Source organism: Zea mays, chromosome 2, assembly GCF_902167145.1.
Source record: "Zea mays cultivar B73 chromosome 2, Zm-B73-REFERENCE-NAM-5.0, whole genome shotgun sequence".
NCBI classification, from domain to species: Eukaryota; Viridiplantae; Streptophyta; class Magnoliopsida; order Poales; family Poaceae; genus Zea; species Zea mays.
Window position 1 is genome coordinate 99,230,536 of NC_050097.1, and position 26,741 is coordinate 99,257,276.

Here is a 26,741-nt window from a genome sequence, read left to right on the forward strand (position 1 = left end):
TTGTGGATCAACTGACGAAAGTGGCACATTTTCTTCCTGTGCACACCACTGATAAGGCTCAAAAGTATGCAGAATTGTACCTTGACTGGATCGTGTGTTTGCACGGATTACCTCGGACCATTGTTTCTGACCGAGGAGCCCAATTTGTTGCCAGATTTTGGGAACAACTGCAGGAGTCTTTGGGAACCAAGCCAATCAGAAGTTCAGCTTACCACCCACACACTGATGGTCAGACGGAAAGGGTAAACCAAATTCTGGAGGATATGCTGAGAGCTTGTGCAATCGATTGTGGCAAGAACTGGGATAAGCACCTCTCCTTGGCAGAGTTTGCTTATAACAACAGTTATCAATCCAGCCTAAGGATGGCACCTTTCGAAGCTCTCTATGGAAGAAGGTGTAGGACACCACTCAATTGGTCTCAACCTGGAGAAAGAGGAGTTTTTGGACCTGACTTAGTGACTGAAGCCGAAAGGAAGGTCAAACTAATCAGGAAGAATCTAGAAGCTGCTCAGGCCAGGCAGAAGAGTTACCATGATAAAAGAAGGAAACCTCTCCAGTTCAAGGTGGGAGATTTCGTATACCTCAAGGTATCACCCACCAAGGGAGTGCAGAGGTTTGGAATCAAAGGCAAGCTAGCCCCTCGTTACATTGGACCTTATGAGATCATAGAAGCATGTGGACCCGTGGCATATAAGCTGAAGCTACCTTCAAAAATGTCTGCCATTCACAGTGTGTTCCATGTATCTCAGCTAAAGAAGTGTGTTCGATTGCTGACCGAGATCATAGCAGAGCCAGAATTAGAGATAGAACCAGATCTATCGTACCAAGAGTACCCCTCCAAGATTTTGGATTGCAAAGAAAGATCAACTCGGGCTAAATCGATCAAGATGTACAAGGTCCAGTGGAGTAATCACTCAGAGGAAGAAGCTACTTGGGAGACTGAGGAATTCTTGAAATCCAACTTCCCCGATTGCCTACCTAAGGAAGTCGGTACGTAATCACACCCAACCCCTCCTCCTGCCCTTCAAATCTAAATTTCAAAAATATGATCTTAAATCAGAATGAAGTAAGCATGAAACAAAATTTAAAAAGGACTTCCTTCTGAAGTTGCAAAGAGAATGACATTCGAAGAGCAGTTTGCCCTAATAATAACAATAATCACCCACTTCCTATAAGTCTCACCCTTCGCTTCACCCCGGGAGGACTCTGGCCCGAATCTCGGGACGAGATTCCTTTGAGGGGGGAAGGCTGTGACACCCCAGTGTCAACTAGGGTTTCTCTCAAGTGCTAACCCAAGAACCATCATCTTATGTGAACCAAAATTGAGCATGAACATCAAGTTGATTTAAGAATAAAGAACCCACTAAGCTTATACTTAAAAGCATCATGTTCAAAATAAATGGGTTTTTCAAAAAGGCAAAATGTGCAACCCCAATAAAAACCCTAATTGAGCCCTATCAATAAAATTAAAGAAAATGGGGAAAAGAGTATGAAAAATTTAGAATCATGGCTTGGGCCAATTATAAACATTAAAGTATACTAAATAAGCAACAACAAAGATTATGGAAGCTTGGCCAAAACAATTTAAATAAAACACTAAACAAGCCTCTCAAGTGGGATTTCATTAGGGAATTCTGAAATTCAGAATTCTGAATTTCAGACCTTGAGCCAAAGATCAAGCGTGTTCACCTTGATCCATAGCTCAAATCCTAATGGCCCCATTGACAAAAACGTGCATAACTAACCTCTCTGTCTTGTGCCAGAAGATGGCATTGGGACGCGTGCCTTGGACACGTCAAACCAGAAATCTTCTCCCTGTGTGCGGCAGTGAGACAGACAGGATTTCTCCCCTATCTATCTCTTAATCTAGTCAGCAAAACCTGCTAGCCTCCACACACAAACGACAAAGGAACCTGAGAGGAAGAGACCTCTCAACGGGATCATGGCCATAATCTCAAAGATTTGGGGCCAATCCGCGCTTGAACTCGACCTCTCTCTGCGCTGCCTCGTGCTCGACGTTGTGCGAGACGCCAGAGCGCGCACTGGCGTTCGCCGCGCATGCCCCGAGCGCTTGTCAGAGCCCCGCCCTCGGCCGTGCTCGCCCGCGCCTATAAAGCCTCCCTGGGCGCGCCTCACTTCACCCTGCGCTCACCACCGCCGGCCAGACAACCCTCCTTAGCTCCGGCAAGCTCCTTTCCGCCCGCCATTGCCGCCAGAGCTTCGTCCACCATGGCCAGCCCACTCCAGTCACCCCCAAGTCGCCCCAGCGCTTCGGTTAGCTCTGCCATAGGCCCGTGAAGCTTTCCAAGCCCTCGGACCTGGCAAAACTTCACCGGAAGGCGAAGATCGACCTCACCGGACTTCGGCCGCCCGCTTGCACATGTAGATTGGGCACTCCGGTGAGCCATTCTTCAATTCCTCGCGCGCACCCCTTCCTTGATCCCTGGTGAAGCTCTTTGACCCATTTGATTGGTCAATTTCACCCTGGATAGGCAGGACTCCTCGCCGCCGCCGAGCTCCCCCGCCAGCGCACGCGGACCGACCGACTCCAACCATCCCCGACGGCGACCCGCACATTGTCGTGACCCTCAAGACCTCCCCTACACCCTCGGCCACCTCACCAGAGCAATCTCGCCGCCGGTAAGCCCCTCTGCCCTTTCTTCCACCGCAGATACTGTTTAAATTAGGGGAAGGACCTCGGGTTAGGATTAGAAGAATCCAGGGGGTTTTCTGAGATGTCAGTGTCTCATTTGAATAGTAGCCCAGGGACTAGTCTGTAAGGAAAACATAAAACACCCGCCAGGGACCCCGTTGCAAAGTAGTTTTCCATTTAATCATTTCTGTGTAACATTTTTAATAAACAGAGAACTTAGAAAATTCATAACTTGATGAATTCTTAACCAAAAGTTGTCAAACCAATTTTGCTAAATTTTAAATATTATGAACTACCAATTAAAAATACTGAACCCTATGCTTTCTGTTCTAATTTTTAGAGTTTAAAATTAAAAACAGAAACTGACCAAACCTTGTTTAATTAAGGAAAATTAGTTATGTTTCTGTGCTGAACCTAAGAAAATTTGTAGATGTTCCAACCCCATTTAAGCACTGTTTAAAAATAGTGAGAACCCCAGTATTGAAAAATTTAGTGTAAATATCTATTAAAAGCCATTTCTGCTCAAACCTTAGGAAAATCAGAAAGGCCTTAGAACTTAATGACCAGTGGATGAAATTATTTTTCCTAGTTTGCTTAAGTAACAGAGAACCTAGGAAAAATAAAGGGACCTCTAGTTCAGATCAGTTTTAAAGTGAAATGTTTTATTTAACATTATTCCAACTAGAAATCAATTATTAGAATTACAAAACCAGACCCAAATTGATAATAAAAGTCCAGTGGACTTGTAACCACCAAAAACCCACTGCAAAAATAATAAACACCCCAGCCCATCATTTTAAGTAGGGTAAATAAATATAATATAATAATGAGTCATATTCCAAATAAATCATGAATAACCCATAATAATGCAATAATGGGCAAATAAAATGCAAACCCATTAGAAAGATGCAAAATAATACCTATTGCCAATATTTTATAAGAAAGGCCATTTAATCCAATTAATGCATACCACCCCTTCCCTTAAGCAAAAAGATGCCAAACTTCAGAATGATTTCTCTTGCGCAAAATAGAAGCTAGGAAAAATCAGAAATCTGTTGTTTCATATTTTTCAAATATAGTGGTAGTAGAAAGCACCCCTTTGGCTAGAAACTTTAGAAAATCCTAGTAAAATAACTAATAAGTATTAAGGGCTAGAATTTTGTACCAAGTCATGTTATAGCACCTAAATGCTAGAAAAAATAAGTCTTAGAGAATCACCTACTATTATATGATAGTTGTAGTTCAAATCACCCCTTCTGCCCTAAAATTTGGTAATTTTGTCCAGAGAGAACTATTCACTTTTTGAACCCCAACTTTTGAGACAAAGAATTACACATCAATAATAAGCCACTGTAATTTTTACAGAATTTTTGGAAATTTATTAAGGTAACTTGTAGTTCAAACCCACTCCAAAAACTTAAAGAGAATAAAGAAAAAGAAAGGAGAAATAAACCTCACCCCAATAAGTCCAACTTGAATTCTTGGCAAATCTCACTAAGACTTTAAAAAGAATTCAGAGGAACCCCCAAAAATTAACCTACCACTTAACTTAGCTAAGATTGATCCAATTTACCAAGTATACCACCCAAAAGCCTCGTATAAGCAAGACTTAGCTCTATCTAACTCAAGTAGATCATACACCATCAAAAGTTGAAGTTACTAAAGCACATATCATATCATGCATATATCTTATGCATTGCATTCATTAGATTGTAATCTCGCCAATGGAGAGTACGTGCTCATCCCCAAGCAAGGAACTGTCCAAGAGGAGGACCAGGAGCAAGCTCCTGAGGCTGCTATCGAGGATCTCCCTGCAGCCCCAGCTATTGAAGGCAAGTTCCGGTTTATATGCATAACCGTATTATTATATGCTACTTTACTACACTTAATGCTTGTAGGATTGTAATGTGCACTTAAGTGTAGGAGTTGCTTGAAACCTCTAGTTGCATGAACTTAGGAATCCTTTTTGAGATGAATACTAGTATGCTAGGTCGAGTAGATGCTTGCTAATCAGGATCTCGGTAGAAGTCGAGTGGTTTTTCTAGCACTCGCGCGAGGTCAGGAATTGATTGTATTCATCTTGATAACGGGATCTATGTCAGTCTATGGACTTGGATCCAGGGAGGATGCCTTGACCATGAGACGGGAAAAAGGAATTAAGGATTAATGTGTGGATACCTGAGTCAAGCTTTTGAACGTACTAAGCACATGCCGGGAAAAATGGTAACCGGTAAACCTAGTACCTGAGTGAAGCCGGGCGCGGACTTTATCCCTCACGCGACCTAAGATTGGGTCTCCCATGCTAGCTATGGTGGGTACAAGTGCGGTCACTGCACGGCGGCAGCCAGGGTCAGTGGAGCATTGTATGCCAAGGCGGTGAGGCCTGGACGTGAACGGGGAATCGATGGGGACGGTTGACATGTGTGGGGTCGGAGTACCCTGACATGTCATGTGTTTAGGTTTACCTTGCAAGGATAAAACTCGATTCGAATCGTCTGCTTCTCGCAGCTAATGAGACTGCTTGACCCCTTGTACTGCATCGAGTAAGAAGTGAAATGAGGTTACATGAGACAATTTGTTGATTGAACTAAATGCTTGTTAGCATGTATACTTAGAAAGAGCAAACCTAGCTAAGATAATGATGCTAGAATTTGAAAAGTTAAAAATTGATTTTAGAAACAGCTAGTGCTTTTGGCAAACCAAACCTCTCAGCCAAACAGCTGCATAGTCTAGAGGTAGAGGAGTAGACTCCTCACATCGGGTAAGTCTAGCTGAGTATTAGTATGCTCAGCCTTGCTTGTGGCATAATTTTTGCAGGTGCAATTCAGGATATGGTTGATAGTGTGACTTGGCCTACCACCCTGCCACCGGGTTGGACATTCGAGTGGGATGTTGCTCCGGTAGGAGAGGAGCATGAGGAGTAGTGGGCTAGACCTTGCCCAATTCCTCAATACCGACGACATCGATTATCCGCTGCATTTTATTTTGTGAACTCTTATTTGCTACTCAAAAACTCCGATTTATGTAATAATTCAGCACTTAATTTGAAGTTTTCTGTTTTATTGTATTTCTTCTGTGACTCACCTTCGAGTGAGATTGTGGAATTTGATCCTGGTTAAGTGGCTCTATCAGACTAGATCTGAGGGACTGATGGGTTATTCCGATTTAAGTGTGTTACGACCCCTGAGGCGTGACTTAGGCACTTAAGCTGGAATAATTCAGGTGGTTCTGCCACAGAAGCCGCCAACATTTGTCCGTCAGATTCGAAGTTTTCTGGGATTGGCCGGTTATTATCGAAGATTCATTCCAGACTTCTCTCGAATTGTGCCCATGACTGAACTGTTGAAGAAGGGAGCAAAATTTGAATGGGGTCAGAAGTGCGAAGATGCTTTCCACACCTTGAGGCAACATCTGACCATAGCACCCGTGTTAGTGCAACCTGACAACAACAAGCCATTTGATGTGTATTGTGATGCCTCTGGCACGGGACTGGGTTGTGTTTTGATGCAAGACAACCGACTCATTGCCTACGCATCAAGAGCACTCAGGCCTCATGAGCAGAATTACCCCACTCATGACTTAGAGTTGTCAGTCATGGTTCATGCATTGAAAATGTGGAGGCACTACTTGATGGAAACCCACTGCAACATCTATACAGATTATAAGAGCCTCAAGTACATCTTTACTCAGGCTGATCTCAACATGAGGCAGAGAAGATGGCTAGAACTGATCAAGGACTACAACTTGGAAGTACACTACCATCCAGGGAAAGCCAATGTGGTGGCTGATGCCTTGAGTCGGAAGTCACAATGCAATTGTATGATGATGGATTCTTGCATCAATACCCTATGTGACAAGTTGAGCAAGATGAAGATCGAAGTAATTCCTTCTAGTACCTTGTCTCACATCTCCATTGAGCCAACCATGCAAGACCAGATAATTATGGCCCAGCTCAGTGACAAGGGAATGCAAATCATCAAGAAGAATCTTTATCAGAAAGTGGAAAAGTATAAGTGTTTTCGCCAAAACGACAAGGGGATATTGTGGTTTGAAGACAGATTGGTGGTTCCTAAAAATAAAGACCTCAAGAAGAAAATCTTGGATGAGGCTGGTGCCTTGCAACCCCTATCAATACCTTCATGGAAATGGGATGACATCAGCATGGATTTCATTGTGGGTCTGTCCAACACCTCTAGGCATCATGATTCAATCTGGGTCATTGTGGACCAATTGACGAAAGTGGCACATTTTCTTCCAGTGCACACCACCGATAAGGCTCAGAAGTATGCAGAACTATATATTGACCAAATCGTGTCTTTGGACGGGTTACCCCAGACAATTATCTCTGACCGAGGAGCCCAATTCGTTGCCAGATTTTGGGAGCAATTACAAGAGTCCTTGGGAACCAAGCTAATAAGAAGTTCAGCTTACCACCCCCAAACTGATGGTCAGACCGAAAGGGTAAATCAAATTCTTAAAGATATGGTAAGGGCTTGTGCGATTGATTGCGGCAAGAACTGGGATAAGTACCTCTCTTTGGTAGACTTTGCTTATAACAACAGTTATCAATCCAGCCTAAAGATGGCACCCTTCAAAGCCCTATATGGAAGAAGGTGCCAAACACCCCTCAACTGGTCTTAGCCTGGAGAAAGAGAAATCTTTGGACCTGACCTAGTGACTGAAGTCGAAAGGAAAGTCAAATTGATCAGGAAAAATCTAGAAGCTGCTTCGGCCAGACAAAAGAGCTACCATGACAAGAGAAGAAAACCCCTCCATTTTGAAGTGGGAGATTTCATATATTTGAAAGTATCACCCACCAGAGGAGTGCAAAGGTTTGGGGTCAAATGCAGGTTAGCCCCTCGCTACATTGGACCTTATGAGATCGTGGAAGCATGTGGACCCGTGGCATACAAATTGAAGCTACCTCTGAAAATGTCTACCATCCACAATGTGTTCCATGTATCCCAATTGAAAGAAGTGTGTCCGGTTGCCAACCGAGGTTATAGCAGAACCAGAAGTGGAGATAGAGCCAGATCTATCATATCAAGAGTACCCTTCCAAGGTCCTAGATTTCAAAGAAAGATCAACGCGTGCGAAGTCGATCAAAATGTATAAGATCCAATGGAGTAATCACTCAGAGGAAGAAGCTACTTGGGAGACTGAGGAATTTCTGCGTTCGAACTAACCCGATTGTCTACCTAAGGGAATCGGTACGTAACCATGCCCCAGCCCCTCCACCTGCCCTTCAAATCAAAATATAAGAAGGATGGTCTTAACATGAACTGAGTAAGTTGTAAAACTAAATCAAAAAGGACTTCCATCTGAAGTTGCAAAGAGGATGACATTCGAATGTCAGTTTACTAAAGAACCTTAATAAATAAACCCACAACATACAAGCAAGCCATAACCTTCTCTTCGCCTCGGAGGACTCTGACCCAAATCTCGGGACGAGATTCCTTTAAGGGGGAAGGTTGTAACACCCCAGTGTTACTTAGGGTTTCCTAGTACCCCAACTTGTGACCATTATCACATGTGGCTCTAATGATGCAAGAAACACCAAACTTAAAGGATTAAAAGCCTAAGAAAAGTCTCTTTCAGCTCAAGAATCATACACTAAGTACATCATGCACCTTAAGAGAGAAAACATCCAAAACCCTAACACCATTCAAATTGGCCATTTGAGCACAAAAGGGAAATTGAGAAAAGACTTGGGAAAAATACAAAATCTTAATATGGACCAATTCACAAAGTTATAGTTCATAAAATAAACTACAAAACGTAGTAAGGAAGATTGGTCATTTGGATTTTCCAAAATTCCCAAAACAGCCCATGAAGTAAAGCCTCTAGGGAAAATTCAGAAATTCAGAAAACTGAATTTTAAACCCTTCCAAAAGTTCAGGTGTGTTCTCTATTTTCCAAAACTCGAATCCATAAAGTCCAAATATCAAAGTGGCGCCAAAATACACTAGGAATACCCTGGTGAAGTTTGAAATCAAACCAAAATCGTTTGACATGATTTGACATAGGTTTTGTCTCGGTTTGAACAGTGCTGACAGAGCTATATTCACGCCACAATATCTTCTCACCCAGGCCATATCTTCACTAGGGACTCACACACAACAGAAAGACCTTGGCACGGTGAAGAGACGCTACACAGGATCCTTGGAAAGATATGCACGTTTAGGTTGGCCAACAGGCGTTTGAACTCGGGCAGAATCACACTTCCACGTGTTCGATCGCGTACTCAAGCGCTCGACCGCGCACTAGCCGCCCTATGCGCGCGCGCCGCGCATGGTCAACTCCTGTCCCCGCGCCTACTCCCAGCCATGCTTGAGGGCGCCTATAAGTATCTCTGGTGCGCAACAGTCTGCTCTTCACTTCATCGCACGTCCTGAGCAGAAACTCCAACTCCGGCGAGCTCTCCACCGCCCGCCATCCCTGCCCGAGCACGGCTGTCGTGGCCAGCCCTTCTCGACGACCCCCAGCCTTGCCCTAGCCCCTGGACGACTTCCCCGAGAGGCGGTGAAGCTTTCACAAGCTTGAGCCGAGGCATTGCCTCACTGGAGAAGCGAGCGCGACATTGCCGCACTTCGGCCGACCGCCATCGTGCGTAGACCGGGTCACACGGTGAGCCATTCTCCAATTCCTTGCACCCACATCATCAGTGACCTTCCCTGAAGCTCCTCGAGCAGTTTAATGTGACCCTACCGCCGTGAGCAGGCCGGAGCACGCATCATCGGCGAGCCCGACCGCCTGCGCACGCGGCCAGCCCACCTCCGGTCACCACCGACGACGACCTGCACCTCGACGTGATCGCCAGAAACCCCCAGACCTCACCCGATCCTTTGCCGGACCTCTACAGTTGTCGGTAAGCCGTGCCACCGCTTTTTCCTCATCGGTTACTGTTCAGGCGAAGGAGGAGCGTGGGTTAGAGGGGGTTAAAAGCAAGTGGGTTATGTGCTAAGTCAGTGACTCTTGTGAATAGTTCTTCAGGGGCACGGTTTAAATGACTCAGATAGGAATAAGCCTAGGGACCTCGATGCAAAGTCTTTTTTCTTTAACCTTTTATGTTTATTCTTTTCAAAAGAGCAGAGAACTTGGAACATTCATAACTTGAGTTATATTCAACCAAATTTGGCCAAACAAATTTTGCTAGGACCTACATATTATAAACTATCAAGCAAAAATAGTAAACCCTATGGTTTCTGCAATATTTTTTAGAGTTTTGATTTAAATTAGAAAAATACCCAAAACCTATTAAACCAGAGAAAAATAGAAATACTTCTATACTAGACTGAAGAAAATTTGTAGAGATACATACCCAACATACACACTGTGTACAAATACCAAACACCCCAAGAATAACCCAAGAATGTCCTTTAAAATCTATTTCTACCCAAAACATAGAAAAGTAAAAAAGGTAATGGAAAATAATAACCAGAGGATGAACATATTTTTCCTAGAATACCTAAAGGATAAAGAACATAGGAAATATGCAGAGAACCCTAGTCCAGAGCTAATCCAAGGTTATTTAGTTTATTCGGCACTAAGAAATCAAGAAAAGCCATGATTAAAATTATAAGGACCATTGAAAAAATGGCGAGAGAAATTCAGTAGACTCCTAACTGATATAACACCACTACAAAAATGATAAACACCCCAACCCATCACAATAAGTGACTTGAACAATCAAAACTTGAATTTGGCCCATGTTTTAATTAAATCATGATAAAGCCTAAAATTGTGCAACAGTGGGCAAACAAATTTTTACCCAATTACTTATGAGATAAACCACCAGAGAAAAATCTAAAACTCAATTAAAAATGTAAGGTAACACACATTACCCCCTACCCCATGAAAAAAGCCATATATTACAAGAATTTCTACGCGCTTTCCCCTAAGCAAAAGTTGTCAAATTCTAGAATGATTGCTCTTGCACAAAGACTCTGTTGTTTGACATTTTTCAAATATAGTAGTAGTAGAAAGCACCACTATGGACAAAAGCTTTAGAAAATCACAATAAAATGACCAATAAGTATCAGTGGCTAAAATTTGGTACAAAATCATATTATTACGCCTAGATGCCAACAAAAATAAACCTTAGGGAAAATTCACTGTTAGAAGAGGGTTGGAGTTCAAAGCACCCCCTCTATCCTAAAACTTAATAATTTTGCACATAGTGGACCCTTAACATTTTGGGCCTCAATTTTTGAGACTGATAATTATACACCAGTGAGAAACTACTGTAAGTTTTGCAGAATTTTTGGAAATGTATAAATCTAGGTTGTAGTTCAAACCCACTTTAAAGAGCATAATAGAAAAAGGGAAAAAGAGAGGATTGGTAAGAATAATAATAAATCTCACCCCCAATGAATTCAGCAAGGATCATGATAAACTTTCACTAAGACACTAAAAGAAAACCAGTGGGATACCCAATAACCTGACCCCTTAAAACTTAACCATACTTGACCCTAAAATGGCTAAGTATACCACTAAAATTCCTGTAGTAAGATTAAACTTTACCTTATCAATTTAATCATTTTTATTACTACTACATTGCATATCATGGCATACATATATCTCACTCATTGCATTCATTAGAAGCAACCTCGCTGACGGAGAGTACGTGCTTATTCCCGAGCAAGGAGTTGTCCAAGAGGAAGTCTAGGAGCCAGCTCCCGAGCCTGCCACAGAGGATCTCCCCGCAGCCCCAGCATTTGAAGGCAAGCCTCGGTTTTATGCGTAACCAATATATATATGCTACTTTACTACACTTAATGTTTGTAGGCTTGTAATGTGCACTTAAGTGTAGGAGTTGCTTGAAACCCTTAGTTGCATGAACTCATGATTCCTTTTTGAGGTGGATACTAGTAAGCTAGGTCGAGTAGCTGCTTTGCTAATCAGGATCCCGGTAGAAGTTGAGTGATTTTTCTAGCACTCGCGCGAGGTCAGGCATTGATTGTATACATTTCGATAACGGGATCTATGATGGTCTATAGACTTGGATCTAGGGTGGATGCCTTGTCCATGAGATGGAAATGGAATTAAGGATTAATGTGTGGATACCTGAGTCAAGTGTTTGAAAGTACTAAACACATGTCGGGAAATATGGTAACCGGTAAACCTAGTACCTGAGTGAAGCCGGGCGCGAACTTTCCTCCTCACTTGTCCTGAGACTGGTTCTCTCATGCTAGCTATGGTGGGTACAAGTGCAGTCACTGCACGGCGGTAGCCGGGGTCAGTGGAGTATTGCATGCCAAGGCGGTGAGCCCTGGCTGCGAACGGGGAATCGATGGGGACGGTTGATGTGTGTGGGGACGGAGTGCCCCTACATGGCGTGTGTTTAGGTTTACCTTGCAAGGTTTAAAAACTCGATTCGAATCGTCTGCTTCTCGTAGCTAATGAGACTGCTTGACCCCTTGTACTACATTGAGTAAAAAGTGGAACGAGGTTTTACTTGAGATAACTTGTTGATTGTGCTAAATGATTGTTACCATGTATGCTTAGAAAGGAGCACACCTAGCTAAATTAATGATGCTAGAATTGGAAAAGCTAAAAATTGATTTTAGACTCAGCTAGTGCTTTTGGCAAACCAAACCCCTCAGCCAAACAACGGCATGGTCTAGAGGTAGAGGAGTAGACTCCTCACACCGGGTAAGTCTAGCTGAGTATTAGTATACTCATCCTTGCTTGTGGCACAATTTTTGCAGGTACACTACAAGACATGGTTGATGGTGTGACTTGGCCTTCCACCCTGCCATCGGGTTGAACGATCGAATGGGATGCTGCTCCGGCTGGAGAGGAGCAGGAGGAGGAGTGGGCTAGGCCTTGCCCTATTCCTCAGCATTCGACGTTATCGATCATCTGCTGCACTTTATTTATGAACTCATTCCCTTTCATTTAAAACTCTGATTTATGTAATAACTCTAGTACTTTAATTTGTGGTTTCATGCTTTATTGTTTTCTCTCTGTGACTCACCTTCGAGTGAGCTAGTGGTATTCGATCCTTGGGAATTGGCTTTATCAGACTAGATCTGAGGGACTGACGGGTTATTCCAATTTAAGTGTGTTACTGCCTCTAAGGCGTGACTTGGGCACTTAAGCTAGAATAATTCGGGCGGTTCTGCCACATTAAGATGTGTATAAGCTAGGCAATCAGAAAAATCTTCATTAGACATAGTTGAAAGCATGACCTCCAGTTTCGGAAAGCCAACATTGTACACCATATAATGACGTACTTCTATCTCCATCTTGTTAGGGCAGCAGTACAAATAATCATCTGGCCCACCCCCAGAAATGGTAGTCCCCGAAGGGTATCCAAGTTGTTCGGCGAGACCAACAGCTTCAGCCTACTGCTTCGCGCCCATCATCCTCCCAGCAGCATGGAGTACCCGATACCTTCAGCCACCCAGGTCTTGGTCGAAGGGCCCTTCACCAAGTGGTGTGTCATCATCAATTGCCTTCTTGGCCTCTTCGAATTCAATAGGCCCTTTTCCCTTCTCCTCCGCCAAGCAGGCTTGGAGGAACCCTTGTCTTCAGCTGCCATGATTACCGAAGGAGTCACTGCTGCAATAATTCGTTCAAATCTTGGACTACCTAGACTAGTTTTATCTCCAACAGGCGGCATAGAGACCTTCGACACTAATATTGTACCACCAGTGTATTTTTAGCCTCATCTTGGAAAGCATCAAAGAATGAACTCATTACTGGAGCTATTCGCTCCCCTTCATCTTCTTCTTCTTCCTCGCTCTATGGAAGCATCTCTAAAGGTTTAACCTTCTGTGCCATCAAGGCGATAGCTTCTCCAATTTTCACTTCTTTGGCTCCCATAGGAGGGAGTTCTTCAATCTCAACTCCTATGCTAGCTTCGAGTGCAACCTAAAATATTCAAAGTAGAAAACTAATAGAATAAATTCATAACAGGTATGCCAAAAAATCAAAAAGTCTATTTCCAGAATTTCCTCTAAGGCTTAAGCAGTTGATCTGGCTTGCACCTTCAAAACTTTGCTTCACCTCGCAGTTACTTTCTTCTTTCTCTTCTTCGAGTCCTAAACCATGATGGGATAGTCAGGATAAAAGAACCCAATGGCATCAAAGGCACGATTCAATCGACGTCTCTTTGGAGCAATTTGGGGATCGATGACCGACCGGGAAGTTTTCTCGGGTGCACATGAGTGAGGACAAAGTGCGCACAAAAGACTCATGTTGGTTTATGGGTATGGTCTATTATATAGTGGGATGCCAGGAGTAAGTACCATCGGTCCGGGAGAGAACGGGATGTTACAGTGCAGTGCTCTTCGACACTAGTGTTGTACCGGTAATATCTTTCTCCTTAGTTTCATCTTCGTCAACATCGAAGAATGAACTCATTAATGGAGCTATTCTCTCCTCTTCCTCTTCTTCCTCACTCTCTAGAAGTGACTCCAAAGGTGTAACCCTTTACGCTATCAAGGCAATAGCTTCTCCAATTTTTGCCTCTTCGGCTCCCATAGGAGGGAGTTCTTCAATCTCAGCTGCCACCTTAGCTTTGGGTGCAGCCTAAAATATATTCAAAATGGGAAATTAATATAATAAATTCATAACCACTACACCAAACATCAAAAAAAGCATATTTACCAAAATTTCCTCTGAGGCTTGAGGAGTTGATTCCACTTGCATCTTCGGAACTTTGCTCCGCCTTGTAGTTACCTTCTTCCTCTTCTTTGAATCCTAAACCATGATGGGATAGTCAGGAGAGAAGAAGCCGATAGCATCGAAGACACGGTTCAATGGACGCCTTTTTTGGGCCGTGAAAGCCTGTTGTAAAGCTTTGGCTTTAGGTTCGCTATAATTACCAAGTATCTTGTTACATTTCACTTCAATATAATCTAACAACCCGTCACTAGGTTCTCTAAATTCATCTTCAAATTTATACATATAACGAAGCCTAACCAGCACAGGCTCGGTGTCCAATGCGTCTTTTTCAGACATCTTTGGCATTTCCCACTTGACCGCTAGTGGCCAGGTCTTAAAAGCTAAAAATTTCTGAACAAGATGACTCATTCCAACATGCGTGCAAACAACATTGAAAGTAACAATGGTAGCATAGGTTTTGAAGTTGATGTAGCACGTCGGCTTTTTATAACCAAAGCTTGTAACCATAGGAGTCTGAATAATGCCTTTTATATCAACTCGCACATCAAATCATTCTTCATGTAAAACCACTCCTTCGCCCATTCATTCGGCCACTTGCTTCAGTATGCAAGAGTCAGAAACATTGAGCCCTTCTATAAGCAAAGTTATAGCAATCAAAGTTGTTGTGAAGGCCTCTAGTCGCCTTGATCTGAAAGTGCAGCTCATGAATCTGATTGAAGGCTTCGCCAAAAGCATCAGCATCAAGTTCAACCCCTTGACTCTGAACACCCCAAATAAAAAATTTCTAGATGCACTATAGTGTTTGGGGGGAGCTGATGAAGGTAAATGTCAAACCTTTTCAACATCGCGACTATCGCCTTATGTAGAGGAAATCTAAGGCCAACCTTCAGAAAGCTCCGAAACACGACAACTTCGTCTTCCTTTGTATTCGGCACTAAGTCGTCACCTCCTAACCGCGCCCAATCAACATTGTTAATATAGCCAAAATAGTTAAGTACCTCAATATGTCCTCCTTTGATCTTGGATTTTCCGAAGTCCACATGGCTTGGCGTTGTGGGGCGTATGATTGTGTTGTTGTCCTCAATGTTAATATCGTTGTTGTATTCATACGGATTCATAGAGCTGGCCTTAGCCTAGGAGGCAGTAGCTCTCGCTGTTAAAGCAAACTCTTCAACCCTCGCCTCAGGCACATCTGACGAAGGTGTCAGCGACATCTCAGCAACACGTTGCTCTCCGGCCATCTATATTGAAAAGCAAATGATTTCCAACTGGCCAAGGCTGGTTTGAAAGAGGCAAAGATGTTCGAAGCTACCTTCGAAGATGGAGCAAGCACTGGCAGTAATAAATGCAAACAACAAAAAACCATGCCAATGACATGCCACCCCTTTTATATGCGCAATCTTTTGGTTCTAACTGTTACACTCACTGACCATTGGGTCACACTATTCAGAGCTGTTGCTTCATAACGAGCTTCAGGAAAGTGTTTTTGGTCCTTCGGCACAAGGCCTCTCAGTTACAATTTTTGTGTTCTAAGCTCGTTATGTAAAACCGAACTCATCCCACAAGGGGCTATGTTGGGGGCCTACATTGCCGAAGGTCCTCAAAATATTTGTATTATATAATTGTGTTTCATATGTATAATGAAAGCCAGACGGACCAGGCCTTCGGATGTTTCAGGTGTACGATACTGATTGAACGAAGTTGTCTATCAGCTAAAGCTACGAGAAGAGAAGCTTCATCTATGCACACAAACAATGAAAATGCAGGTCGAAGTAACCAAATTCGGTAGAGAAGAAATCCCAGACGATGAGTGACGAAGGAACAATAAGTGTGAAGAAAGGGAAAAGGTAGTAGTATCCCTACGGCGTTTGTAAACAATGAGCATAAAGCTTTAGAGGCACAATTGTAATTTTGTACAAAGGCGGTTCATCTTCCCTATAAATAGATGAATAGTTCCCTGCATAAGGTATCTTTTCGAGGGTCATAGCTTCGTGTTGCTTAGCCTTCAAAGAACTTTCGAGGGTCAAGGAGCCGAAGGTATGCTTGTAAATTCATCTTGTATAATGGGAAATGGAATGAAAATGCTAAGGCAAAGAAGATGGGTTCTCCATACAATATTGTGTTGTGTTATTTCATCATGTACCATTTCTGTTTACATTTCCACCTAAAGACCTTCATCCTTCGTATTAACACTTTAAAGAAGTGTTAAGTTGAGGGCGAAGGTCTGCATTCTTAACTTGTGTTGCCTTGATTTTCAACGCCTTTAGAGGATGGAAATCAAGTATCCAATAGTGGCCGGCTCTAGGAGATAATGGCGGGCAGTGAAGCTCAATGTGCTCAGGCGATCACCGGTGGGCAAGGCTCTGTGGAAGAACCTCCCAAGTTATTGGGCCCACATGCACATGTCTTTGTCGCAAAGACATCAGACGACTATGCATGTGCACCAAACAACTTAACAGGATATGTCCGAGTGTCCCAGGGACCCCGGATAAACTACTTACCGCGAAGATCACATGATTAAGTAAACACAACTCACATTAAAACATTTGCAGCAGAAATTCTTTATTCAAACATGTTACGAGTTACAACAAGTTAACATTATATTTATCGGAGTGGTTACAAAAGTGATTCAAAGAAATGTACTTTGAAATGTTATAAATTATTTGTAAGTTTGAAATATATGCTAGCTCAATGACAATCCTCAATAAGCAGTATAGAAGAGCTACTTTAACCTATAAGAAGGCTGAGCCCACCGGCACTTAGCACCATCAACAGCAGCACAAATCTAGTGCCTGCAACATGGGTTCGAAAACCCTTAGTACGAAGTGTACTATCGTAAGTCTTACCCGACTAAGGAAAAAGACTCTCAAGGATATGATGGATTTAGGAATCATGGTAAAGCTTGTCAAGATTAAAAGACTCTTTTTTGCATAAAAGCTTACTAGTAGTGGATCCTTATGCCAAAATTTTACTTCACAAGTACTTTTCCTAAATTTAGATTTGCCTAATATAGAGCATTCCCTTGTCCTAGTCTAGCTTTATTTTACCAAATTATTATTTTACTTATTAACTACGATGAGTGGTCGGAGGGTCAAGTCTCCATAACCAAGGAGCAACGACGATTCAAACCGATTATACCTAGCTCGGGATCCCTAACCACACGACATATGTAGCACTTAACCCTTGCATATGTCAACCATTCCCACAGATCCTCCACAATGTGAACCGGTCTGCGCTACCCGGGAGCACAATACTCCCCATCCAGCCTCTTGCTAGGGGGTACACGCTACTCCCACCATCTTCCACGCCTAGTGCGCGGTTGTCTTTTCACGTATGGAATAGCTGAGTCCAGGCTTACTGGAGCAAGTAGCTAGTTGCAATGTCTCCACCACAACAGGCCTACATCGAACGGTCCTTAATTGACACATACGGGCGAACTTTCCTTCTCAACGTTGTAATACCCAATTTGTAAGAGATAATATAAAAGGAGAAAAGTTATTCTTCCTTTATTTATATATGTGTGTTGTATCTACTTACCATCACATGTGAACACTATATTTAATAACTAATAAAAGATATGCTACTAAATCATGCATCATGCTGAGATTTCCTTTTGTGTGCATTTTGTGACAATATAAAAATAATGCAAAAAGAAATATATTAAAGTCCAAGTGGAATTTAAGATCTAAAAGAAATTCTAGAATTGAGAGAAGAGAATAAAACTACTACACAAAATAGAGAAATAAATTTATGAACACATGAAGCCCTTCCCATATTAGTATATTAAATTTGTATATCTAAAATGAGTATAAGCTCACAATTAGAATTGAATTCAAATTTGTATTCTAGAAATTAAAAGGAATAGAAAAGGAAAATATAAAAGAAAAACAAAACTGTATACTTGGGCCAGCTACCACCATTTCGGCCCAATTAGGCGACTCGGCCGCGCACCTTGCGTTGACATGCGGGCCCCATTGGCCATCCACTAGCAGCCGCTCACCGCGTGCGCACTCGCTTCCTTCCTCGCTGACGGATGGGACCCCTGCGTCGGATTGACCAGCGCTGGCGCGTTCTCGCTGTTCCGCGGGCCCGCGGCGTCAGCACCTGAACTACCTCGCCAACTATGGCGAGCGTGCCCTCAAGACCCGGCGCATCTCCATTGCTTGCATGGCGCTCCACCCTGCGGCCTTATAGGTCGGGCCATCGTGGCCCTCCTCCTTGTTTCCCCACCGAGCCCATGTTGGGGCGAAGGCAAAGACGCCACCCTTCGCTCGAGGCCTTCGCTGCAGTCGTTGGTCCGACGGAGACAAAACGGGCAGGGACACCCTTCGCTCGATACGACATCAGACGAAGGCCTGCGACGAGGTCATCCTACCGTGCGGCCTCGTCCAGCTCGGAGGCCCACGTACGATCCGGCCCATTGTAACGGGCCCCGCGTGGCCGCTGCGTGTTACGGGCCTAATTTGTAAAGGCATTCCTGTAATTACAGTCTGTAACCCTGCTTTATGGGAATATTCTGGGGATAACCTAGGTGTCTGAGGGCACATGCGTCCTTGACACAAGACGTTGGGCGCTCAGATACCAATAAATACCCCTGCACAGTGCCCATGAGAGGCCAGATTAACAGAGCTACTGCCATCTTGCGCGAGAACCCTGTTAACGTCATTGTTCACCCTTGTTGGATCCCCTTGCAACTGAGAGCAAGTTCCAACATTTGGCGCCCACCGTTCGTGCTACGAAAAAACCACCCGCGATGGCACCCAAAAGAGCTAACTCGAAGGCTGACGAGGCTGCGAAGGCAGCACTGCTTGCCGCAAGAAAGGGCAAGGCCCTCGCCCTCACCCAATCCACCCACCAAGAGGCCACTGAAGACGACGTTCCCCGCACCTGCGAAGATGACACTCTCCGCACCTGTGGCCCTGAAGGACAATCGCAGCCACCCCCAGGCTTCGCCCCACTGGAGGGCGCGGACCTCACCGAGGACGGTGAAGTCCTCGGCGTCTCAGCGGAAGAACAGCTATAGCTGCGCGCCCTACGCCTCAAGAACCGCAATCTCCAGAGGCAGAAAGAGATACTGGAGGCCAAGCGCCAGCGCGTGTCCGCACTAGCCAAAGTGCGGCAAATGATAGCGACGAAGAGCAGAAGGCCCAGGACCTCGAGCGGGAGATCGCGCTGATGCAGCGCGAAGGCCACCTTGGCCTGCAGCATGGGCCACCCGTGCAACACCGCGCACAACCGGAAGACCCGCATTTCCCCCAGCGCGACCACACCTTCCCGCACGCCGCGCCATTCCAAGGGGTCAACTATCTCGACGAGCGAAGTCCCCTGGCGCCACACCTGCAAGTGACGCCTTGGCCAGCTAACTTCCGGGCAGGGACCTATCCCAAGTACAACGGCAGCACCGACCCAGCACAATACATAATGAGTTATCAGGTCGCCGTTGCATCTTCTAGAGGGGACGACGCCACAATGGCGAAGTCTTTCATCATCGCCCTAGAGGGCCCAGCTCTCACCTGGTTCACCAGGTTGCCTCCGCTGTCCATTGATTCCTGGAGAAGCCTCCAGGACAAGTTCCTGCTCAACTTCCAAGGGTACCGCCCAGACACCGACGCCTTGGCCGAACTCTCGCTCTGCAAGCAGCTTGAAAAGGAGACTCTACGGGAGTATTACCGCAAATTTTTAACACTCAAGTCACAACTGCCCTCAGTCGATGACCAGATCGCTATCCACTACGCTATCAGTGGCCTTCGCGCCGGCGTCCTTTACAGCCACTGCATCAGAGATCCGCCCAAGAACCTCCAGGAATTATATCAGCTGTTTGAAAAATACGCCAAATCCGAAGAGCTCCACCAGCGCAAGGTTGAGTCCCAAAGGAAGCCAAAAGATGCTCCACAGTCCAGCCGCACGTGGACGAGGACTCTGCAGCCAGACTCCGGTCGAGACGACCACAATCAACAGCAAGTGCACAACATCGCCAACCAGCACCCCGCTGCTGACGCCCCTCGTCGCCAGGAGTATCCCCCCAGGGTCGCGGAAATGGAACTCGCGGTAGGGGTCGGGGGCGTGCGCAGCCGCCGCGCCGATTCTACCGCCTCTTCCACGGTGAAGACTGCGCCCACCAAACCAAAGACTGCCCAGAAACGAAGGCCACCAGAGACAGGATGGCACGGGCGCAACCAGCCGACAACCCCAGAGTTGACGCACACACTTACCAGCAACCCCCTCCACCATATATCCACGCCCCCGCCCCGCATCCACCACACCACGCTTACCAACACCATCAGGAAGTACAAATCGTACCTCCCCCACCCCCACCACCACACCAGCAACATCAAAACATCCCCCATGCTCCAAAGCAGGAAGACTTCGTCGATCAGCCATATCGCGGAGTCATTCACATGATAACTGGGGGGTCCAGCACTGACTTCGACACAAAGCGACAGAAGCGGGACCACTACCGCAGCATCAACCACGTCACCGTCACCGGCCCAGTCGTGCAGACAAAGTGGTCCCACATACCGCTAACCTTCGACGCACGAGACGTCGACCTGCGCAGCGCCCCCCACTGCGACGCCATGGTTATCAATTGCAGCGTGGCAGGCTGGGACCTGCACAAAGTCCTAGTTGACAATGGAAGTCAGGCGGACATCATCTTCCTCCACGCCTTCGATCGCATGGGCATAAGCCACAGCTTGCTCAAGCCTTCGGACAACCCTTTGTATGGCTTCGGCGGCAAGGGCACCTTTCCTGTCGGCAAAATAGAGCTGCCTCTCTCCTTCGGTGTAGCACCCAATGCCCAAAGTGAGCAAGTAACCTTTGATATCGTGGATATGGTATATCCATACAACGCCATCATGGGCCGGGGCTCCATCAATAAGTTCGAAGTAGCCATTTACGGATTGTACATATGTATGAAGATACCAGGTCCGTTAGGCGTTATTACGGTCTACGGCAATCAACAGACTGCGCGCAACATAGAGCGGGACTTCGTGCCCGGTCAGAGAAACGTGCACTGCCTCACGGCCCAGCGCGAGGTCCCTGCGCCCACCAGCCCAACCAATAAGCAGCACGACAAGGCACAGCTGCAGAGCAACGACGGAACCAAGACTGTCCCCCTCGACCAGGCCACGCCCAAGCAGACAGTCACTATCAGCGAAGACCTCACTTTGCATGAAGAGGAGAAGCTCCTCTGCTGCCTATCCAAGAACAAAGATGTCTTCGCCTGGTCAGCCCTCGATCTGGTCGGGGTCAGCCGTTCCATAATTGAGCACAGCTTGGGAATCGACCCTTCGGTAAGGCCGAAAAAACAGCGGCTTCGCAAGATGTCCGACGAGAAGACAGAGGCCGCCAAGGCAGAAGTGCACCGCCTCCTGGAAGCCAAATTCATCGAGCCAGTGGCTTACCCCACGTGGCTCTCCAATGTTGTGATGGTGCAGAAAAAGAGCGGGAAGTGGCGAATGTGCATCGACTTCACCAGTCTCAATAAGGCCTGCCTAAAGGACAATTTCCCGTTGCCGCAGATCGACAAAATAGTCGATAGCGCGGCCGGATGCGAAGTCATGTCACTCCTCGACTGCTTCTCCGGTTACCACCAGATATACATGAAGGAGGAAGACAAGGCTAGCACCAGCTTTATAACACCCTTCGGCACATATTGCTTCACCAGAATGCCGGAGGGACTCATGAACGCCGGGTCCACCTTCTCCAGGCTTACCAAGACAGTGCTCAACGGGCAGGTTGGTAGAAATATATTCACATATGTGGACGACATCGTCGTCGCTAGCAAGAGCAACGCGGACCATCTCGCTGACCTCGCCGAGACATTCGCGAACATGCGAGACGCACGACTCCGCCTAAACCCGGAAAAGTGCGTCTTCGGCATTCGCCAAGGCAAAATATTGGGCTACTTGGTATCGCACCGCGGCATCGAGGCAAACCCAACCAAAATTGAAGCCATCATAAACATGAGGCCTCCACAGTCCGCCAGAGACGTCCAGCGCTTGACGGGGAGATTGGCCGCCCTCAACATATTCATCTCCAGATCCGCTGAGCGAAGTCTCCCTTTCCTCAAAACTCTCCGTGGCGCAAGAGACTTCGCTTGGGGACCAGAGCAAGCAGCGGCCTTCGCCTCGCTAAAACAGTACCTGTCGGAGTTGGCAGTCCTTACAAGCCCCGACTCTTCGCTACCTCTGTTACTCTATGTTGCGGCTTCGCCGCATGCGGTCAGCGCGGCACTGGTACAGGAGCAGACAGTTGAGGGCGCGATCAGGCAGTGCCCAATTTATTACGTCTCTGAAGTGCTGACGCCGTCCAAATGCAACATGACAGAGCTAGAGAAGATTGCCTACGCAGTCGTTATGTCTTCGCGCAAATTGCGCCATTATTTTGAAGCATTCAAGGTCCGGGTCACCTCAGACAGGGGACTCGGCGAATTGTTCAGAAACCCGGAGGCATCGGTGAGGATTGCCAAGTGGGCGGCCGAACTCTCCGGCTACCACATCAATTTCGAGCCCAGGACAGCCATCAAGTCACAAGTCCTGGCAGACTTCGTCGTCGACTAGACTGGGCCAATTACACAGCCGGAACCGCCCGCAGAAAAGGTTTGGACGATCCACTGCGACGGTGCATGGTGCCATGCGGGGGCAGGCGCCGCGGCAGTCATCACCTCGCCAACCGGAGTCAAGCATAGATATGCGGCTTGCCTCAGCTTCGCTCTGGAATCTGACAGATGCACAAATAACATAGCAGAATACGAAGCAGTCATCCTCGGCCTCCGCAAGCTAAGGGCCCTTGGGGTCACCACCTGCATCATCAGAACAGACTCCAAGGTAGTTGCTGGCCAGGTCGAGAAAGACTATGCAGCAAAGGACCCCGCACTCATGCAATACCTCGCGGCCATTCGAAGTCTCGAGAGACAGTTCAAGGGATTCACTTTGCAGCATGTGGACCGGGCCAAGAATGAAGAGGCCGACGCATTGGCCAAGGCTGCCGCCAGAGGCGAGCCCCTACCCTCCGACGTGTTCTACCACGTCATCGGCACACCAGCCGTCCGGAGCCCCGAAGGGCTCCAAATAACCAATGACAGCGAGGGCCACCGAATAGTCAACCTTATCATGACCGAAGACTGGCGGGCACCAATAACTCTGTTCCTACAGGGGTATTATCACCCAACCGACACCAACGAGGCCAAGCGCCTCAAACATCAAAGCCGGGACTTCGCACTGATTGAGGGCCAACTCTACAAGAAGGGGATCAGTCAGCCAATGCTCAAATGCGTCACTGAAACCGAAGGTGTCCAGATCCTACGCGAAGTCCACAGTGGTACCTGCGGCTCTCACGCAGGGCCAAGGGCCCTAGCTGCTAAGGTGATCCGCCAAGGTTTCTATTGGCCCGCAATGATTTGCGCCGCAAATCGGGTGACAAGGTCCTGCGAAGCCTGCCAGAAGTTTAGCCCTCGATCAGGCAGCCCTTCGCAATTTACAAAGCTGATCGCCCACACATGGCCTCTCCAGCGCTGGGGCCTAGACATCGTCGGGCCCCTACCCACGGCTCAGGGGAATCTTAAGTTCGCCTTCGTCGCTGTCGAATACTTCACCAAATGGATCGAGGCAAGGGCTGTCTCCACAATAACATCAAAGACTGCCCAAAAATTCTTCTGGCAAAACATTGTTTGCCGCTTCGGAGTACCGTCCGAACTAACAGTCGACAACAGCAAACATTTTGACAGCCAAGACTTCAAGGACTTTTGCTTCTCCATCGGCACCAAGCTTGCCTTCGCCTCAGTCTATCACCCGCAGTCCAACGGGGTTGTGGAACGCGCCAATGGAAAAATCTTCACAGCTGTCAAAAAGATGCTCCTCGACGAAAAAGGGCAAGTGGGCCGATTTGTTACCCGAGGCGGTCTGGGCACTAAACACGACTGAGTGCAGGGCGACCGGGTTCACTCTTTTCTGCCTTCTATACGGATCGGAGGCCATGACCCCACAAGAAATAAAACATGGGTCCCCGCGAACAGTTCCTTCAGCAGTCCCCGACGTGGACGAGCCCACTTCAAAGGATCTCATCGATGGGGACCGAGTCTTCGCCCTGCAAGCTCTAAACAAATACCAAGCCCAGACAAAAGCATGGCGCGACCATGCAGTCACCCCAAGGGAATTCAGCGAAGGGGACCTCGTACTCATCCGAACAACCCGGACAGAGTCCAGGGGCAAGCTAGAGCCCAAGTGGGAGGGCCCCTTCATAGTCAAGACGAAAGCTTCCCCCAGCGCCTACAGGCTCACAACGCCAAGCGGCGAAGACCTGGAGCACTCTTGGAACATTGACAACCTCCGCAAATTTTTTGTTTGACTCATCAGGGCTGATTCGCCCTTGTAATTAGCAAAAACAATTTTATTCTGGCCCGCACTCTTTTCCTCCCGGGGGGTGAGGTTTTTAACGAGGCGGAGCCATGTAATATACAAGTGAAAAATCCCTCGCAAAAACATGCCTTGAAAAAAGACCGTGACGCCGGTCTTCGACATTCGACCAATACGACGTCACCGCGAGGCTCAGCGCTAGCCACCCTCGCGTGCGACAACTCCATGCAGAAGTCGCCTAAGGGTGCAGCCGGATTAGCACAACAAGTGTGAAAAATCAAAGTCTACCGCAAAGACTTACCGTGCAGAAGTCGCCTAAGGGTGCAGCCGGATTAGCACAACAAGTGCGAAAAATCGAAGTCTACCGCGAAGACTTACCGTGCAGAAGTCGCCTAAGGGTGCAGCCGGATTAGCACAACAAGTGCGAAAAATCGAAGTCTACCGCGAAGACTTACCGTGCAGAAGTCGCCTAAGGGTGCAGCCAGATTAGCACAACAAGTGCGAAAAATCAAAGTCTACCGCGAAGACTTACCGTGCAGAAGTCACCTAAGGGTGCAGCCGGATTAGCACAACAAGTACGAAAAATCGAAGTCTATCGCGAAGACTTACCGTGCAGAAGTCGCCTAAGGGTGCAACCGGATTAGCACAGCAAGTGCGAAAAACCAAAGTCCACTGCAAAGACCATCCGCGCCTAAGTTGCCCGAGGGCACAGCCGGACAAAGCGTAACAAAAGCAAAAACGACCACACCAAACTGTCCGCGCCAAGACCTAATGTATACGCACCAGTCCAGCATAACAAATACACCTGACCAAGCACGTAACGCCTTCGCGAACATAGCCAAACGTGCGAGGGCACACAACTTCATCATACAAGCCTTTACACATGTACAAGCGAGGGCATCACACTCTACATCGGCTCAACCTTCGGAATAATTCCCATCTCCCTATAGTTAAATAACATTATCCTAAGCTCCTCACCCGCAAAAAGACTTCGCAATTCCCCTTCACCTGTACTCGCGGCGGCAGGCAAGGACAACAGTTCCTGCCGGCCAGCCCTACTCACACGAAGCCGACCGCCCTCCGCCCCGCCCACCCTACGCTTCGCAACCGCCCTTCGCCGCCTGCGCCCAGTACTTGGACCAGGCACATCTTCTGTGTCCGCAGCGTGCGATGAAGCCTCCGCCGCTGCCACATCCAAGGCCGCAAAGTAGTCCAAGTCCTCCGACGACGACTTCTCAGTCCACTCAACCGAGCTCCCAGAGTCAGCAAAATCAGAAAACTCAGATGTAGACCCATCATATTTATTACCACCATCCACGGTCAAAGCCGCCAAAAAATTAGTAGTGGCGGTTGCGTGCGCAGGCCCAAAATCTTGAACCTGCACAGCAACCAAAATTCAGCAACATATCCAAAATTCCCTAACTATCCACACCCACTACGCCACCTGCGAAGACCCAGCCGTCGCGGCAGCCTCCGCCGTTGCCTCCGCTGTCGCCTCCGCCGCCACCGTCGCAGGATCTTCAGCCCTCGACGCAGCGACTGCGGGGGCATCAGGAGCGCCTTCAGCGGTCTCTGGGGGCGGGTCTCCGCCGGCCGCAGCAGCTGTGGGGGCATCCGGAGCGCCTTCCGCAGTCTCCGGGGGTGGCTCTAGGGCGGCCCCGGACACGGCCTCCGCCGGGATCGGCTCTGGGTCAGGCAGCGCGCTGTTCAACGCCCCGAAGTCATCCACCCTCTCGCCACGCGCCGCCTAAGACACAACACACAAATTCAGGAAACCCGCACATAGCCCACATCCAGCAAACATCAAACAAAAGCCAAACGTTACCTGAGCCCTCGCCGTCTCGGCCCGCTCCCTGACCACCTCGCGACCGTGCGGACCCCACATCTGGTCGTAGATGGCTCCGGCGGATTCCTTCACTATGGGGTCCTCAACCTTGTAGATATCTCGCTCAAAATCTTCATCAGCTTGGTCGAAGACCTCAAAGTGCCGGCACCCTTCGCGAGAGAGCGCGTTCATCGCCCCCTCGCAGGTGACCAGGGAGGCATACGACATGAACCCCTCCACGATAGTGGGGAGTGCCTGCAACTCCTCCTATACC